The following is a 17388-nucleotide window of genomic DNA, read 5'->3' as shown; positions in this document are numbered from 1 at the left end:
TACACTAAGACAGATTATAATGCCATAATAAACAATCCTAAAATCAGCTTAGCACAACAAAAGTTTATTTCTCACACACACTACACATCAAATGGTGCCTGAGGCACAGCTCTGCTCCATGTAGCCATTCAGTACCCCAATGACAGAGTTGCCACAATCTTGTAGCTGCACCATTGGAAGTGTCAAGATCCTTGATAGCCATGGCAGAAGAGAGAGGGCTGCATACTTATACATTCACTCACAGTTCATTGACCGGAACAAGCCACAGGGCCCTGCCTAACTGGAAGGGATCTGGGAAATAGGAACACATGAATATTTGGTGAGCTATAAGTGTCTCTTTTGTAGTAATTTGTCCAGGCTAAGGGAACCAAAGAGCCTTAATTTTTTTTACTTCCCTCTTTAACTCTTTAATTACTGTTATGCTTATTTAGGTTTACTTTTGGCCTATAATATATGTAACCCATTTTGTCAGTAGCATTTTTTAATGGAAAGTATCAATTTTTTCCTAATATCCATACCTCTTTTTTTTATCTCCTAGTTTTATTGAGATATAATTGACATATAATATTGTATAAGTTTAAGGTATACAATGTGATGATTTCATACACATATAAGTTGTGAAGTGATTACCATAATAAGATTAGTTAACACTCCATCACCTCACTAATTACCTTTTTTGTGTATAAGAATTTTAAGACCTACTCTTTTAGCAACTTCCAAGTATATAATACAGTATTACTAACTATAGTCACCCTGTTGTACTTTAGATCCCTAAACTTATTCATCTTACAACTGGAAGTTTGTTCCCTTTGGCCACCTTCATTCATTTCCCTGACCCCACCCCTGGCAACCACTAATCTGTCTATTTTTATGAGTTCATATATAAGTAAACTGAGTCCACATAACTCATATATGAGTAAATTCACAAGTAAGTGAAATCACATAGTATTTTTCTTTGTCTTATTTCACTTAGCATAATGTCCTAAGAGTTCATCCATAATATCACAAATGGCAGGATTTCCTTCTTTTTATGACTAAACAATATTCCATTGTATATACACACACTTTTTTTTATCTATTCATACTTCCAGAGACAATTAGTTTGTTTCCATTCCTTAACTATTGTAAATAATGCTGCAATGAACATGGGAAGGTAGATATCTCTTCTAGATAATGATTTAATTTTCCTTGGATATATAACCAAAGTGGGATTTCTAGATCATATGTAGTCTTAACAAGGACTTCTTTAATGCCACATATAGAAAGGGGGTTATTTCTCACTGTTTTCCTATCAAATGACAGTACTATTTTATTATTTCTTTTCTAAGCAATGAGGATGTTATAACCTAAGAATGTTCTATTTTTATCCTATATAAGGGCAATTTTAAGTTTGTACTTTTACAAATTCCAGCTTCATACTTACTAATATTGGATTTCCATCTAATTTTTATGGATCATTTCTCTCTATTAATTACCAATTCTAATTCACTATCTCCTGTTAAATGTAGCACATTTAACAACATAGGTGATGAGAGACTATTAGAGCTAAAGTGGCTGCTTACAGCCCAACAGTAAGAAAGAATATATATACATAGCATATTTAAAAAAAAAAAAAAAAAGACAAAAGCATAATAGAAATAGCAACTACATTTTGGAATGGCTGCTATGTGTTAGGCACTTTATAGACGTCCACAGCCCCCGCGTAAACTCATGATAACAATACCAACCATGGCTTAAAGAGGTATTACAGGGCAGTGGTGAAGAGCACCAGCTTTAGAGCTCCATTACCTGAGTTTGAAGGTTTGCGTCCTGGCTTTGTGATTTCCTAACTATGAGAGCTTGAGAAAATTGCTTTTTAAGCTTTCTGTGCCTCAGTTTTCTCCCCTGAAAAATGAACGAAAACAATACCTTTCCTATAGAGCTATACTGTAACTTAAGGAGTTACTACAAGTAAAGCAATTAGAATAGTATGTGGAATTCAATAAATATTGGCTGTTAATTTTGAATTCGGACCATGTACCTTGAGGACATAGGTGAAAGGAAAGAAGGAAAAATATCATTAAAGAACCTATATCTTTATATAGGCACAATTGTTCTATTTGATCCTCACAACAATCTTATTAAGTGGATTGTTCTCATTGCATAAAGGAGTAAAACCTCAGGCACAGAGAAGTAAAATAATTTACCCCAGTCACCCACCTGCTACATGGCAAAACCAGGAGTCCATCCCAGGGCTGTCTGTGCTGCAACAAGAAAGAATATTAAAATATATTTACTGCTGTTTTTAATACAACATGAAAAGGTTTCCCCTAAATCGATAAGCACAAAGGGCACAGAATTAAAGTGAAGTTTAATCAACACAAATACCAAGATGCTGGCAAAGCCCATTTTTCTGGCATCTGACCCCGCTGTGTCCCTGGCTCAGGCAATGCCAATATCCCATCATGACTGAAGCTGAAGGACTGGCATCCACTCAGCCACTCCCGCTGTCCTGGAGTACCCGTTCCGATCTGCTGCTTCTGCCTAATGCTGAGCACTTGCAGGTTGCCTTTGACTAGATGTCATGCCTACTCTAGAGCTCGTCCTTCTTGAAGAGCCCTCTCTGTTTTCACTAGGGGGAGTTTGGTCTTAATTTACCCCAGCTTCCCCCGTTACCTCTTAACATTTTCTCATCTATTCTTTCTCTTCCTCTTTCTCCTCAGACACTGCCAGGTTTCTAAAGCCCACCTCCATGGTATATGACTATACAAGGGTCATGAGCTACCTTATTCTCTTGAATTTTCAAGCCTCGAATGTTGGCTTTTCTGTTTCTTCTACTTTGATTTGATAACAGTATTCAAAGCTTCAGAATTTTTAAACATGGCTAGTCATCAATGCTTGAAAGTTCTCTTTGGAGTGGAGGATGTGACCATTTTTATTTGCAAACCCAGCAGTAAAATGCTGTCCAAGTAATATTTTCAATCAGAAAAATATCCATATATTCATTTTGTTTCTTATTTCTTTGGCCTTGAGTCCCAGCTTCACGCCACAAGAGAGAATTGATAAATGAAATAGACAATAAATAAAGAGAAGCTAGTTCATACTAAGCTACAAGGTAACAACAGTATACCCAGCTAGGATGCAGGGATAGAAAGGTTACAGAAAGTGTAAGTATGTGGCTGCATTTAATAACAGTTCTAAACTTAAGCTGATGAAGCTATCTGTAAACAAGGCAAAAGTAGCAAAAGGAATTAGAGCATATTCTGATAGTACCTCCCCTGGCCCTGGTCATCGAGTTGTTAGTTACGCCCAGGTCAGTGATTACATCCTATCAGGAAACGAATCTAAATCTCTACTATATTAAAAACTTGTTTCAACATTTATATAATCTTTTTTAAATTCTTGCTTTATTCTTTACATAGTAGTAGGAGAAGAATCCTCTATTTCCATATAATATTTTATGGTTATAAAGCACCTCCATAATAATGTTACCATTTTATCTCCAAATTTTGCTTAGGTGGGTTGAGCAGAAAGTAGTATCTTCACTTTACAAATTAAAAATTTGAAGCAGGTACATAATATGTTTATTATTTCAGTCCTAAAAAGCAGAGGGGCCCCTTCACTATTCACTACTTAAAGGCAAAAATGTCTTATTCTCATTTATTTTGTTTCTTATAACACCCAGTTCTGTGCCCAGCACCTATTGTTGACTCAATAAAGGAACAAATTTTTATAATTTGATCTTTGCCTGAACTGCTGATTTTGACATTATACCGTGTTCTCCATGCCTCCATTCTCAAACTCTCTACTTTCCATCAATGGTCAGTCTAAGATAAGACACAGTCTTTGATGTGACTCAGACTATCCCATTCTGCAATTTTATTTCCACACAGCATACTCCTCAAAAATCTTCTACCTTTAGAGTTTCATTTCTATTTTCTCTAACATTTGCTTCCATTTGCAACAGGGATCTACCTATTTTATAGGATAGTCTATTATTCATCGCATAAGCCTCATTTCTCTGTAGACATTATTTCAGCTCGATTGCTCCTCTTCAACTGAGTAAACTTCCAAAATGTAATCTGATCTTTGGCCAACTTCAGGAACTCTGCATTCTCAGAGTTACTGCTTAGACCTTAAGGTGTTCATTTAGGATTAAGATTCTTCTGGTTGAATTCATTAGGTTTAGAGCGATCCTTCTCTTATGCTAGGCTAGCAGTGTTGTTACATGGAACTAGGTTACCAACCCTTTTGCTTTGTAACATATGTCATAAACATTTTTATTCCAAAAGCAATATAAATTCAATTCTGTAATTAGGTATTTATTCATAGGTTCATTTACACAGCACAAAGCTCTACAATGTCCTTAGCACTGTGTAAGGTGCTTGGAATTAAAAAATGAACAAAAGAGTCTTACTTACTTACTCATTGTGATTTTAACACATCCTCAAAAGTTCATGATAGGGAACAGACATCTAATTTGTTTTATATTTTCTGTTTCTCAAGAGCATGTACAAGTGGCTTGATGCTGTCCTTCACAGATATCCCAGAAATTTGATATCAAACAAACACACATAAAAAGCCTTACTTTTTATTGTAAACACTTCCTAGCACTAAGATGCAATTGTAGCAAAAAAATAACTTTTTTTTTTTATATGTCAAAGGCATCTGACCAGTCAGCCGGAATTGTTATTCTTGGACTAGATGAAGAATTAGATATGTCAGAAGAGCTGGTTCACTGCGGGTACATTTCTGGTGACTTTTGCATTTGAAATCTCACCGGCTTTTTTGTATATAAAGTATTCAGTTATTCTTTTATTAATAAAAAAAAAAATTCAATTGAATGCCTGTTGCATGATAGGTATTTTGCTAAGGGCTGCAAGAAGATAGTCAAAGGTGCATAGTTTTTGTTCTCAAGAAACTTGCTATTCAGAAGAAGAAACAAGATTTGTCTTTAAAAACTCTATAATGAACCATATCAGTTGGCTAATTTAAGCCCATTTTTAACCCAAAAAGTGAGCCATAACATACATATCTAGGCTGCAAGTTACCTTAGAGATAAACCACTCCAAACTTCAATGAATAAAAAATCAGAGGGTCAGAAAGGTTGAAGAATTAATGCCAGGCCTGAGAGAGTAAGAAGCAGAGGTGCAGCTACAATCTTTTTCTCAGATTTATGGTTGGTGTTCTTTCCCCACTGTATCTCGCTACCTCTCCTAATGGAATCAACTGAAAGTTCAGTGAATGGCACTGCCCAAACCTGCCTTTGCCTGAAAGCAAACTTTGATAATATGTGCATGAATGAATGCACGTGCAGAGGGGCAGGACAGGGCAGGCCAGTCCTCTCTGAGGCAGATCTGCCTGGTCTGACACGGTTAAAGGATAAAGAGCTTTCTGACTTCTAAACTTTGAATATTTAGCATTCAAAGGCTACTTCTTTTTATATGCCAAGGAGAGTTTCAACAAATGGTAGTTGAACAGAATGGAGTATTTCATCTTTATTTAATTGGTGTGCCTTGCTAAAATGAGAGAGCATGCAAATTAGCTTCTGCACTATTTTCTGATCCAACTTCATAAGAGTAGAAAGAGCAAGTGCTTTGGAGCTAGGTTTTCTAGGTTGGTACCTTGCTCTGTCATGCATTAGCTCTGAGACTTATGTAAGTCACTTTGCCTCTTTGAACCTTAGCTTCTTCCTCTGTTGAATGGAACTAATAAGGACTTCCTTTGCTGGGTTGTTGAAAGGTGGAACAACAATGATAATAGCGCATCTCTACACCAACATCTGAGCGGGGTGTTTTCCATGCATTATTTCTCTATAGCTGTATAATAAAAGTAAGGCATACGGAGTGCTTGGCACTAAAGGATGCAGATACACTTCCTTATTATTATTTCCCCAATCTTCTTTTGAAAAACTGTCATTATTACTGCATTTTCTTTGAGAATTGGAATCTTACTTACTAAAGCCTTTAGCAGATTTACAAATCCAACAAATGAAACCAATCCATTGATTATATTGCTGGGGCGGGGGACAGCATGGGCACACTGGGGTGAGTGGTAGTGATGAAGCAGCCTGCGATTTCAGCAATGAGTTGTGGGCATCCCTCCCTTCCTTATGAGAACCTTGAGGGCAGCGACAATGTCTTGGTCTATAACTGCATTTCCAACACCACATACCATGCCTGGGACCTGGTAGGCATTTGGAAAATACACAGATTTGAGTTGAACGGTTTCTCTTTTGGCTGTCAGATCTCCATCTTCGGATCAAAAAAGTCTGAGGTCTGACTGAGTGATGTTCTGATAGCTTGAGCCTGGAGAGTCTTGGAACCAAAGCACCATTACCAGAGGCAGAATGCATGTAGTTGCCAGGATGAGGAATTCAAAAGCAGAATGCCAAATACAAGCACATCAAAATGAGAAGTGGAAGGTAATATGAAATGCCTCATATGTAAGATTCCCTAAACCCAGTTGTACTTATTATCCTCTTACAGTTTTTATTTGGTGTTAGTAGCCTTAGGCAACGACATGCTGCGATCAATAGAAAGGGCTTATTTAGAAAAACAGTAGCTGTGTCCTTGAAGCTCCTTCTGTTCTGAATCATAAAGTCTTACTGTTTACATGGAAGTATATTCCAGACCCAACTTCATATAGTTTCAAACTTTTCACATAGGGCCTTTTTTTTAATTTCCATTTGAATGAGGGACAAAGCTTGCTTGGGAGAAACAAAAAGTTTTCTATCTAGAATTAAATTTATTTTCACTTGTGGTAATAATGCAAGTTAATATTATCTGATAAATAAACATCTTAATTCAAACTTAAGGTAGCTCTTGTGTCTTCTTGCAATGATGTATGTTTTGAGCTGAAATAATGTTATTTCCTCTTGACACATATTTGGGGATGATTCTTCATCATAAAGCAGAACATCTTGCTTGTAGAATAATATTAAACTGACTGATTAACTGTAAATTTCTGTTCTTATTCTCCAGTCTGAGTCTTTATAATGTGGAAAGATTCTTCTCTTTAAGACATCAGTTCCCAAATGTATTGTCAAAATACACTGGTACATATTCTTCTATCTGCAAGTAATTTAAAAAAGAAAAAGCTCAACAAATGATTTGATGACTTGAGCTCTTCACATTTTCCTTCTACTTTGCTTACTTTCTTAGTAAAACACATGAAATTGGGTCTTTTTGTTGTCATCGTTATTTTAGTGGTTGCTCTAGAGTTTATAGTATACATTTTTATCCCACTGTCTAGTATTATCATCAAGTAATATTATACTACTTCATGTATAGTATTAAAATCTTATGAAATATAGTTTCATTTCCTTTCTTTCTGCTTGTGTGATATTGTCATACATTTTATATGTATGCTTGTATGAATTTATGTTGTATGTATATAAATATATATAAATAAACTGCGATACATTATTAGTATTTTTGTTTAAACATTTAATTATGTTTCAAAGAGGTTTAAATAATAAGAAAAAACTTACATATCTATCTACCAAGTTACCATTTCCAATGAACTTCTTTTTTGAATTTACAGACCTCTATTTCATGTTTCTTCCGCCTGGAGGACTTCCTTTACCAATTTTTACAGTGTGCATCTGCTGCTAATAAACTCATTAAGCTTTCTTATGTTTGAAAATATATTTTGCCTTTATTTTTGAAATATATTTTTTGTACATAGAAGTTTAAGTCAAGTCTTGTACTTTAAAAATGTTGCTCTAGTGCTTTCTTGTATAATTTCTGATGAGATTCATTGTCATCCTCATTTTCTTCGTTCTGTCTACATAATGTTTAATTTTTTCTGGCATAAAGATTTTCTCCTTATTACTGGTTCCAAGCTATTTGATTATGATGTATCTTAATTTATTTCTCTTTATGTTTCTTGTGCTTATAGAATAGTTTTCAATACAATTTGAAAAATTATTGACCATTATTTCTTCAAGTATTTTTTCTTTCCTTCTGGGTCTCCTGTTACACATATGTTAGAACACTTGGAATTGTCCTGCAGCTCACTAATATTCTTTTTATTTTTCCAAATCTTTTTTTCACTCTATTTCCTTTGGTTGTTTTTATTGGAATAAATTCACATTCATTAATCTTTTCTTCTACAGCATCTAATCTTCTGTTAATCATTTCCAGTGTGTTTTTCATCTCACACATTGTTGTTTTCACTTTTAGAAGTTTAATTTTGCTCTTTTCAAAAGATATCTTTCATGTCTCTATTTAACTTTGGCCATCTGGAATACAGTTATAGTAACTGCTCTAATGTTCTTTTTTGATAATTCTAACATTTGTGTCAGTTCTCGGTTGCTTTTGATTGGTTAATTTTTCTTCTCATTGTGGATCATATTTTCCTACTTCTTTAAATTCTTGGTAATATTGCACTGGATGCCGAACATTATGAAATTTACTCTTTTGGGGCCACACATTTTTGTATTCTGATAAATACTGAACTGTGTCCTTGGATGCAGTTCAACTGTCTGATCCTTTTAAGTCTTGCTTTTAAGGTATTTAGGTGGAAGCAAGCAACGTTTAGTCTAGAGCCAATTACGCCCTACTATTGAGGCAAGACCCTTCTGACTGTGCTGCTCAATGCCCTGTGAATTGTGAAGTTTTCCAATTTGTCTAGAGATAACAGGCACTGTTCCTAGACCTTTATGAATGCCAAGTGTTAATTCTTACAGCCATTCAAATAGTTTTTCCCTGGCTTCTGGTAGTTTCCTCACATATACATGTGCCAAACAGTACTCCACTGAATACCTAAAGGTGCCTCTCTGCGTATTTCCAGACTTCTTCTTTCTGCATAGCTCTCTTCTCTTTGGTACCCTGTCTGGCAAACTCTAGCCATATTGAACTTCTCTGATTCTCAGTTCCATCTCTTCAACTGATGAAGTCTGCCAGGCTCCTCCTGGAGACTTTCTCCATGCTTGGTGGCCTGGAAACTCTCTCAAGGCAGTAAGCATGGGTAATAATAGGGCTTACCTCATTTGTTTCCCCTCCCTTAAGGATCACTATCTTCAATGCCTGATGTCCAGTATCTGAGAAACCAGTATTTCATATAGCTCATCCGATTTCTTTTTATTTATTTATTTTTGGTTAGTTGAAGCAAGAGGTAAAATCTGATTTCTGCTATTTCATCCATCTTGCATGGAAATGAAAGTCCCTTCTTATATCTTTAAAACTGAAAGCTACATACTATGTATTCCATATGCCCTTGCAGATGCCACGTCTCTAGCCTATAGGATATAATTTAGGTTCAGCCAATTATATGCACTCAGTTAAGTCATGGAATATGGAAATGATTTGAAAACTTTACTTCTTTTGCATGTGTTATTTTTTCCCCCTGGCAAGCACAGTGGTTATAGAGATGTGATGGGTTTTCCATACTGCCTTATCAGAATTTCCATGTTTTTCTCAATAGCTGCATGAGTGTCAAGTGGCTAGGCTCATGACATCCAAGTTTAACTATGCTGATCTAAGAGCCATATCATGTCCCTGGAGCCAAAAGTCTCAATGGCAATCTCTGGATTCCTGGAGCATTGCCACAGTTGTGTGTTCTTGGAGGCAACAGTTATAGTTGCGGGCTCTAATGGCAAAGGTAGCAGTTTGTCCATCGGCTTCAAGTTTGTCATTTGGTTCAGTTCAGGGTAAAGTGAATCTATAATACCTTGATCATTCTGCTTGTTCAGGACAACATGACAATGTATAAAGACCACCTGAAAATAGACACTTGTAAAAGTGACCAGAGAAACTATCACATCACAGCAAATAAAAGTCTTAAAAGATTTTTTTTTTTAAGTCAGAATATGGCTATGTTGCATACCCTATGCATTTATTTCTCATCTTTAAAAAATCTCATAGACAATATTTTACTTATATCAAATGTACCTGGAATAAATTTAGTGCTTGCACATACAAGAATATCTTTTCAAACTGTCCTATATCACCTGCAAAGAGAACTTAAATTGCTTGAAATATGTCCAAATGATTTTTAAAATCAATACATGCTGATATAGCAGCTATATCTGCAAAACACAGATACTTTTATTTGAGCTTCACTTTTGACCTCACAAGACTCTCGCCTTCCTCCATCTCTACTTTTGTAAGTTTATGCCTGCAGAAGAATGTGGTGAAAGGAGGGCAGCGAGTCGCCTTCTCTAGGTTTATCTGAAGAGTCTCAAGTACGGAAACGAACGTGCCTGACATGTGCCAGGCTCTGATAAATGGTTTTATCTATTAACCAATTATTACAACAACCACTTGAGTAGATATTAACATTATTTACACTTGAGGAACTTGAAACTCAAAAGTTTACAAACTCAATAAGAAATAAAGCTAGAATTAAAGCCAAATCTACTCATATTGAAATCTTATGTTCTTTCTCTTTGCTATACTACTTTTCAAGCACTGTTGTAAAGTTAATTATGCTTCACTAGGGATGACCCATATATGTATAGTTATCTTATATTGAGGGACAAGCTTTCATCCATCGTCCATTCAAATGCATTCAATGATACGTAATACCAGGGTTCAGTTTGCTCATTGCAAATAAAAATTCCTTACTTTTTAGCAAAAAGTGATGTTGAAATGAGGAAAAGAAAAATTTTAAATAATAAAATGCCTACTTATTGACAATTATCTATTCTTTTAAAAAAAAATATTACCCTTATTAGATAAGATTTTCCTCAGGCTTCAAAAGTTTGTGTTTCTAAGAATGAAGATATTAATTTTTATGTTTTTGTGATGTGATGCAGGATGTTGCAGTGATTCAGCCTGTCCTATGAAAGAATGAGACTGCTTTATTCATCAGAGCAGTGTTAGTAGTAAATAAATTTCAAGAGAAGAAAGTTCTTCTGTACTTTCCCTGATTTAGATTTATGCCCAATATGTATTTATGCCTCTTTCTTAATAAACTCAGTATTAAGATACTTGTAGGCAACTTTTGCAGTCATAATAATTTGAACATTTATATGCACAAGATATGCCTAATGTCTATTAGAGGCTATATTCACTATTTTTAAATTGCTCTTTTATAATCATCTTGATGAGATAAATCACATGTTATATAATTATGATCATAAATTGGTTCTAATAATATGATGCCTATTTATCACCCCTAAACAAACAAATAGACTTAATAATTGGGTTAGACTAACAAATCAATTAGTTGGGAAATGGGGATAAAAGAGCATATTATTTTCAAATCATAGGAAGCTATTAAAGAACTAGGTGGCACATGAAACATTTAATCTGTCAGAATAATCCCAATGAACTAGGAAGCCCTAATGATGCTATAAAGTGATACTATGAAGTAATCTTTTGAAATCAGAAGAGTCAAGTTCAAGTCCTTAATGTCAATATTGTTATGTATTTGAATGGCTATCACGCAGAAAAGAGAGTAGACTTATTCTCTGCTAGTAGAATTCAGTAGTTGTTCAGAGATAAGGAGTATATTAGCTAACCCTAAGACCCACCAACAAAGAGCCGAGTTGCTTCACTAAGGAGTGAGCTGCTTCCCCATCTGAGCAGGTATTTGAGCAGGAGCTGCATGGCTGGCCATCATGCTTGGTAGAAAACATTTCTCCAGTGTTTGAGTATGGGCCTGGAGTTCTCTAAAGACCCTCTGATTTGAGGTGGCCTTACACCCTTATTGCACTTGTAGCCTTCTGGGGTTCTGAGCTGGGTATACAAATTTCTTGAGTAAGGTCTGCTACCTGTCTATATTGTGTTACTTTCTTTTTAGAAGCTCCTGGGTTTTATATCTGGTAAGAGATTTGTTTGATTTTTTTTTTTTTTAGAAGGGATTTTCTATCAATTTTCAGCCTTCTCCTGTAAATACTTGAGTTATACAGATGATCATGCTTTGTCTCCTATCACTGACTAACACTCCTGAACTTTCCACCTCCGTCTTAACTCTTCATATTTCCTAGTTTCTATTTGCCACATACATACACTCCCAAGGAACTTGTCCATAATAAGTTATCTCAAGCTCAATGCATTCGTGCTTTTCAAATATTAACAAAAATATATAAGAAGAGTCTACAGCCATGCCACCCTGAACAAGCCCAATTCCATCTGATCTCAGAAGTTAAGCAGGGTCGGGCCTGGTTAATACTTGGATGGGAGACCACTTAGGAAGACCAGGTGCTATAAGTGTAAAAAATAAATAAATAAGGGATTGTAAGCTGACAAGGTCCTTGCAATCTGTGAGGTCAACTAAGAGTTGCCTTGCCTAAATAGATATATATATAAAGACCATCTTAACAGCAAGTCAGAGTGATGTTTCTAAAATTTTCTATTTGAAATGTTTTTAACATTAAAAAAAAAAACTACAGAAGATTAGAGAAACAGAAAAATGTAAAGACAAAGGTAAAATTCACTCATAATTCTGCCACTCAAAAGGAAGCATTGTTCTTTTGGCGTTTACACTTTGCATCTTTATATATATGTAAAAAAAAATTAAAACCAACCATATAGTTTTGCTTATTTTTTTACTTATATACCATTATATTGTGATCATTTCTCCCAATTATTATGTATATTTTAGAAATATGACTTTTTAAATGGGTACTTGATACCAGTAAAAGCTAAACAAAAATATGAATCTATTAAGATACACACACTAGCCGATCATATCAATGACATTAGCCATTAAAATCTACCTCTGACCCCATACCAATTTTTATCATCTTTCTGACTACAATTAGCTTTTCACTTAAAGTTTCCAATAGAAAGAAAATGCAATAAAGAGCTTCAGGCCACTTATTAGTCATATTTCTTACTATATATAGTAAACCATCATTTTAGTTTATTAATGCAACATACACACTTCTTTTCTGCCAAATAATAGTATGTTACATTAAATAGTCCATTATTTAATTCTCACAAATTTGCTCGATTAAGCAGAGTAGGAGGTAAAATTTCTGTTTCAAAGGTGAGAAAAAGGAGGCTTGGAATGGTACATAAATTGTTCAAGGTCACCTTTTAACAGGGCTGGACAATGATTGCTGGGATGGAGGTTTGAAAGTTCAAACATGAAAGAGGTAGAATTCAGACCAGATTTTTTTTTTCAAATTCTAATGCTCTTAACATATTGCTCTGTGGCCTCTTGCATGATAATTTGGTTTAAAAAATATTTATTGACAAAATTACCTAAATTAAATAAACAATTAAATAAACTTAAGCACTCTGTAAACTGTGAGTTAAAAAAACAAATTTAATTTATTTAAAAAGCAAAACCAACAAATACTTATTTAAATATAATAACTCATCTGCCTTTTTACCTAAGCATAGGTTCTCATACTGTCCCCTTTACTATTTACCTATCAATAGAAGTTTCTCAGAATAAAATGATTATATAAATTCACCTCAACCACTAAGAAAATTTGTGTTTTAATGAGAATATGTGTTTTCCTGAGTGTTCTAAAAATAGCAAGAAACAGTAATAGTAACGACAGTATTTGGCATTCTTTCACATTTAGATAGCCATTCACATTTTGCAGAGTGCTTGGTATCGTATTAGATCCGCCATAGGCATCCTGGGAATTAATAGGAACTTTTATCCCCATTCTTATAGGTTAATAGTGAATCTGAGAGTTTTAACTGTGTGCTGTGAATGTAGACTTCTCATGCTCCCCAGAGGATTTTTGTAATTGGCCTGTGGGTTGGAGGTAGTGCAGGTTAAGGTGCTAGACTGATAGGATCCATGTCCAGCGTGCTTGAAAATTACAGATCTTTAGAATAATAGTAGCAAGTAGATTTTAAGCAGTTACCGTGCTCCTGACACTGTACGAAGTGCTTGAACAAAAGACTACATGAAGTGACCAGCCATGAACTTAACTTCTTTTTTATAGACAAGGGAAAATAAGCTCACCTCATTCTCTGCTTTTGTCGGGGAACACAGCTTGAAAGTCTGGATCTTATTTAATATATCCTCATGAAGCTATTACCACAGAGCTGAACTTTTTTAACAGATGGCCCTGATCTCCTACAGCTTGAAGAATTTTCCAGACAGGATAAATTTCTCTGACTGATTTGGCCAAGTTCTCCCATGTGGCCGTTGTCTCAAGCAGAGATCTTCCTAACATCCCACTTTGTTAAGCCAGCCCCCTCTCTAGGAAGGTGATGTTTTCTCCTTTTTGAGGGGATGTTGTTCTATTTACCCAAAATCTTCATTCTCCCCTCACACTGCCTGGCTCATAAGGATGAAGGGAAGTATTCCTTCCCTGCCCTCCATTCTGCATCGTACCCTGGAAAAATCATTATATAATGGAGTCTGCAGCTCAGATCCGCATCTCATCCAGAGTCTCTTGTCATGTGACCTAGGCAAGTCACTTCACTGCTCTGATCCTCAATTTCCTCACATATAAAATAGGATTAAAATATTGAAAGGGTAGAAACAAGGTAATATTTAAAAGACTTGACATATAGCAAACACTCAGTAAGGTGGCTACTATTGTTTAGATTTTTATTCTGATTCCTAATCTGTACTCTTTCTATATTTCCTATACTATTCTATCTGCCATATACTCCCTCATATAAGATTGCTGACATAAGATGTCAGAAAAAAAATAGCGCTATGATTTATAATGGCCTTCAGAGATCTTCTTAAGAATTTAGATGTACCTTATTCTTTAAACGAATCAAATTCGGAACAAAGAACAGAGAGTAGAAATCTTTCACTAGCAACCTGTTTTACTGTACTTAAAATAAATTTTTTAAAAAAGAATTTATCAATGACTTTTCAGGAATGCTGCTGCTCAAAGAAAGAAAAACCTATTATTTCAGGTCTTTGAATGAGTCTGATAATCACACTCGAAACTGTGATATTGTGAAAACCAGCATTATTCCTTTGTCACAATTTAACTCTTTGTGGTTTGATCATCTCATTAATAAATAAGGGAAACATGATGATAGAAGCTGGTCTTCTGCCTAAGCCTTTAAAGTCCTCTGATTTACTTTTTTGTCTTCCCCACTATACTCGCCTTACTTATGCTCTTATGTGCAGCACTCCAGCACCTAGAAAAGTGAATACTTAGCACATAGAAGGGATTTAATGTTCTTTGGACAAGATCGTATTTTACAGATGAGAAAATGAAGACACAGAAAAATCAAAATCTTTTCCTTAATACATAATGGAGACAGAGCTAGGTTCCCAGACTTCTAACTCTTTCTCCAACATTCTTATCACTTTGTTGCTGCTTCTGAAAAAGAATGGCCTCAAACGGAAGGTTAAAAAAAAATTTGTAAAAATATAGCCTTTAGTCTATGGCACCACTGCAAAGAAAATCAGTGACTTGGTAAAGTCAAGTAAATATTCTACTTTTGAATTCACTTAGATGTGACTCATTCTGTGCCTCCTTTCTGAGGTTGTACATCTTGAATTTTGTAATACCTATTTACTCCAGGCTAACAATGAGTCATCCACACTTAAGAATCAGATGGCTCCTTCCTGTTTATGTCTTCCTGTTTCCATTTCCAGGAGGTAATAGTTTTCCACTGGATTTGCTGTTCCTGTGCAAAAATCACTAACCCTTGAGACAGAGTCAAATAGCTCTGCCTGTGTATTATCACAGCAAAAAAACGAATGTATGTATTTTATAGTGTTAATAATAATCACACTTACTAGTTGCTTAGGCACTGTTTTTCAGGAATTTGTGTACTGTATTTCATGTATTCCCATGTAAGCCTTACTATAAGATAAAATAAATTGTAAACATATATTATGAGATGTTCATCAGTTACAGGAATCATTTAATAGATTCATTTTAAATGAAAGAATGTTCTAAGCATTGTGGAAAGTTAGAGAGAGAAAGAAAGAAAGATAAAGAGATAGATAGATAGATAGATAGATAGATAGATAGATAGATAGATAGATAGATAGATGATAGATAGATAGATAGATAGATAGATAGATAGATAGATAGATGATAGATAGATAGATATACCAAACCCTCTGCCCTTAGCTTTTAGTCTAGTTGGGCAGAATGGTCAAAGAGACAAGCAATAACTACAGAGAAAGAAAATTATTTCTTTAACATTTTTGTGCTGGGCACTATGTTAAGCAGTGTGTGTGTGTGTGTGTTTGTGTTTGTGTGTGTGTGTGTGTGTGTGTGTGTGTGTGTGTGTGTAACTCCTCACAGGAGCACTCTGAGGTTTTCTAGAAGAAATATAGGCAGAGCCAGAATTCAAGTCTAGTCCGCTTAGTCTAGTCCAGTTCTTTCATGTGGCATTTTCTCCAACTGAGATCAGTAAGGAAGGAATGTGGAGGATAGGGGAGCAGGAGTGAAATGGCCAGAAAAGACATGGTAGGAAAAAATTCCACATGAGTTAAACTTTAAAGAATGTGACTGGAATTAGATGAGCAGAAAGGAGGGAATTCTGGACAGGTCAGCTGGAACTTAGGCTTCAGAACAAGTACCCGAGACAGGACAGAGAGCTACTGGGCTGTTTGGTGGACCTAATTCGTGGTTTTTCACCAGATGTTTCTAGTCAACAGCTGAGCAATTATTCTTCCATTATTATGTAATGCCTAAAAGGTGAATTTTAAGCCACACTTCTCTTGTGTGCTGTTACAGTGGGAAATTATATTTCTAAGAAGGTCGTTTTTGTACTAGATATCAAGGGTATCTCAGAGATTATAACCCCCTGCACTAAAATATAATTAATTATCAGGCAAACAAACAGGATTTCATGAAATAGAAGGTATCATGTTTCTACTGTAGAAAGTTCTCTCATTGGCTAGTAGGAGTCTGTAATATGGCATAGTGAAAACAAGTATACTCTTCTGCACTGGAAACTAGACTACTTGAAATCCAGTCCTAGCTTTTTACTAAGTACCATATTTGAATGTCTTTGAATAAATCTCCTTACCTGGTAAATCATTCAATAGGACTTGTACCTATGAAATGTACTAGTTGAACTGTCTTCTAGGATATGCTCTTCTAAATCATTTGTTACAAATGTTTGTGAAACAGTTACATATCCTATAACCTTCTTATAGATTCACAATGCAAATGATTACATTGAAGGCTCTGAAGAGCCCTATAGTAAACAAACATTGCTTAATCCAGCATTTAAATAGTTATTCAGTGACAGAACACAGTCTGGGAAATGTGCCACTATGTATTCTGCAACGAACAGAAATTCCTACCGGTTCTGGAATATTCAATTTGCTTTTAAATGTGATTTATAGGTTGCATCTATCATACTCTTTTAAGTAACTGAGGTTTTAAAATTGCACAAGGACTTCATAACGCTCCTGTAATGTTATACCGTCTGCCTTTCCTCCTTCTCAGTTTTCTGGATGTAAATCAAAGTGTTTTATATAACTCCAAACGCAGTGAGGTAGGGAGAAGAGGAGGTATAATGTTTTCGATTCACTTGCTGAGTAACCAGTCTG

At 35.2% G+C, this 17388-nt stretch overlaps 1 protein-coding gene and 1 pseudogene across 4 annotated transcripts in view; both read left to right on the top strand.

Moving 5' to 3' along the window:
* LOC105300775 (disks large homolog 2) overlaps positions 1-17388 on the top strand; it is a 277157-nt gene that overhangs the window by 175605 nt on the left and 84164 nt on the right. The gene's annotated exons all lie outside the window — the stretch shown is intronic.
* Positions 12025-12143, top strand: LOC111747349 (annotated as a pseudogene).

Source organism: Pteropus vampyrus, unplaced genomic scaffold, assembly GCF_000151845.1.
Source record: "Pteropus vampyrus isolate Shadow unplaced genomic scaffold, Pvam_2.0 Scaffold218, whole genome shotgun sequence".
NCBI lineage: Eukaryota > Metazoa > Chordata > Mammalia > Chiroptera > Pteropodidae > Pteropus > Pteropus vampyrus.
This window is presented reverse-complemented; position numbering and strand designations above follow the sequence as displayed.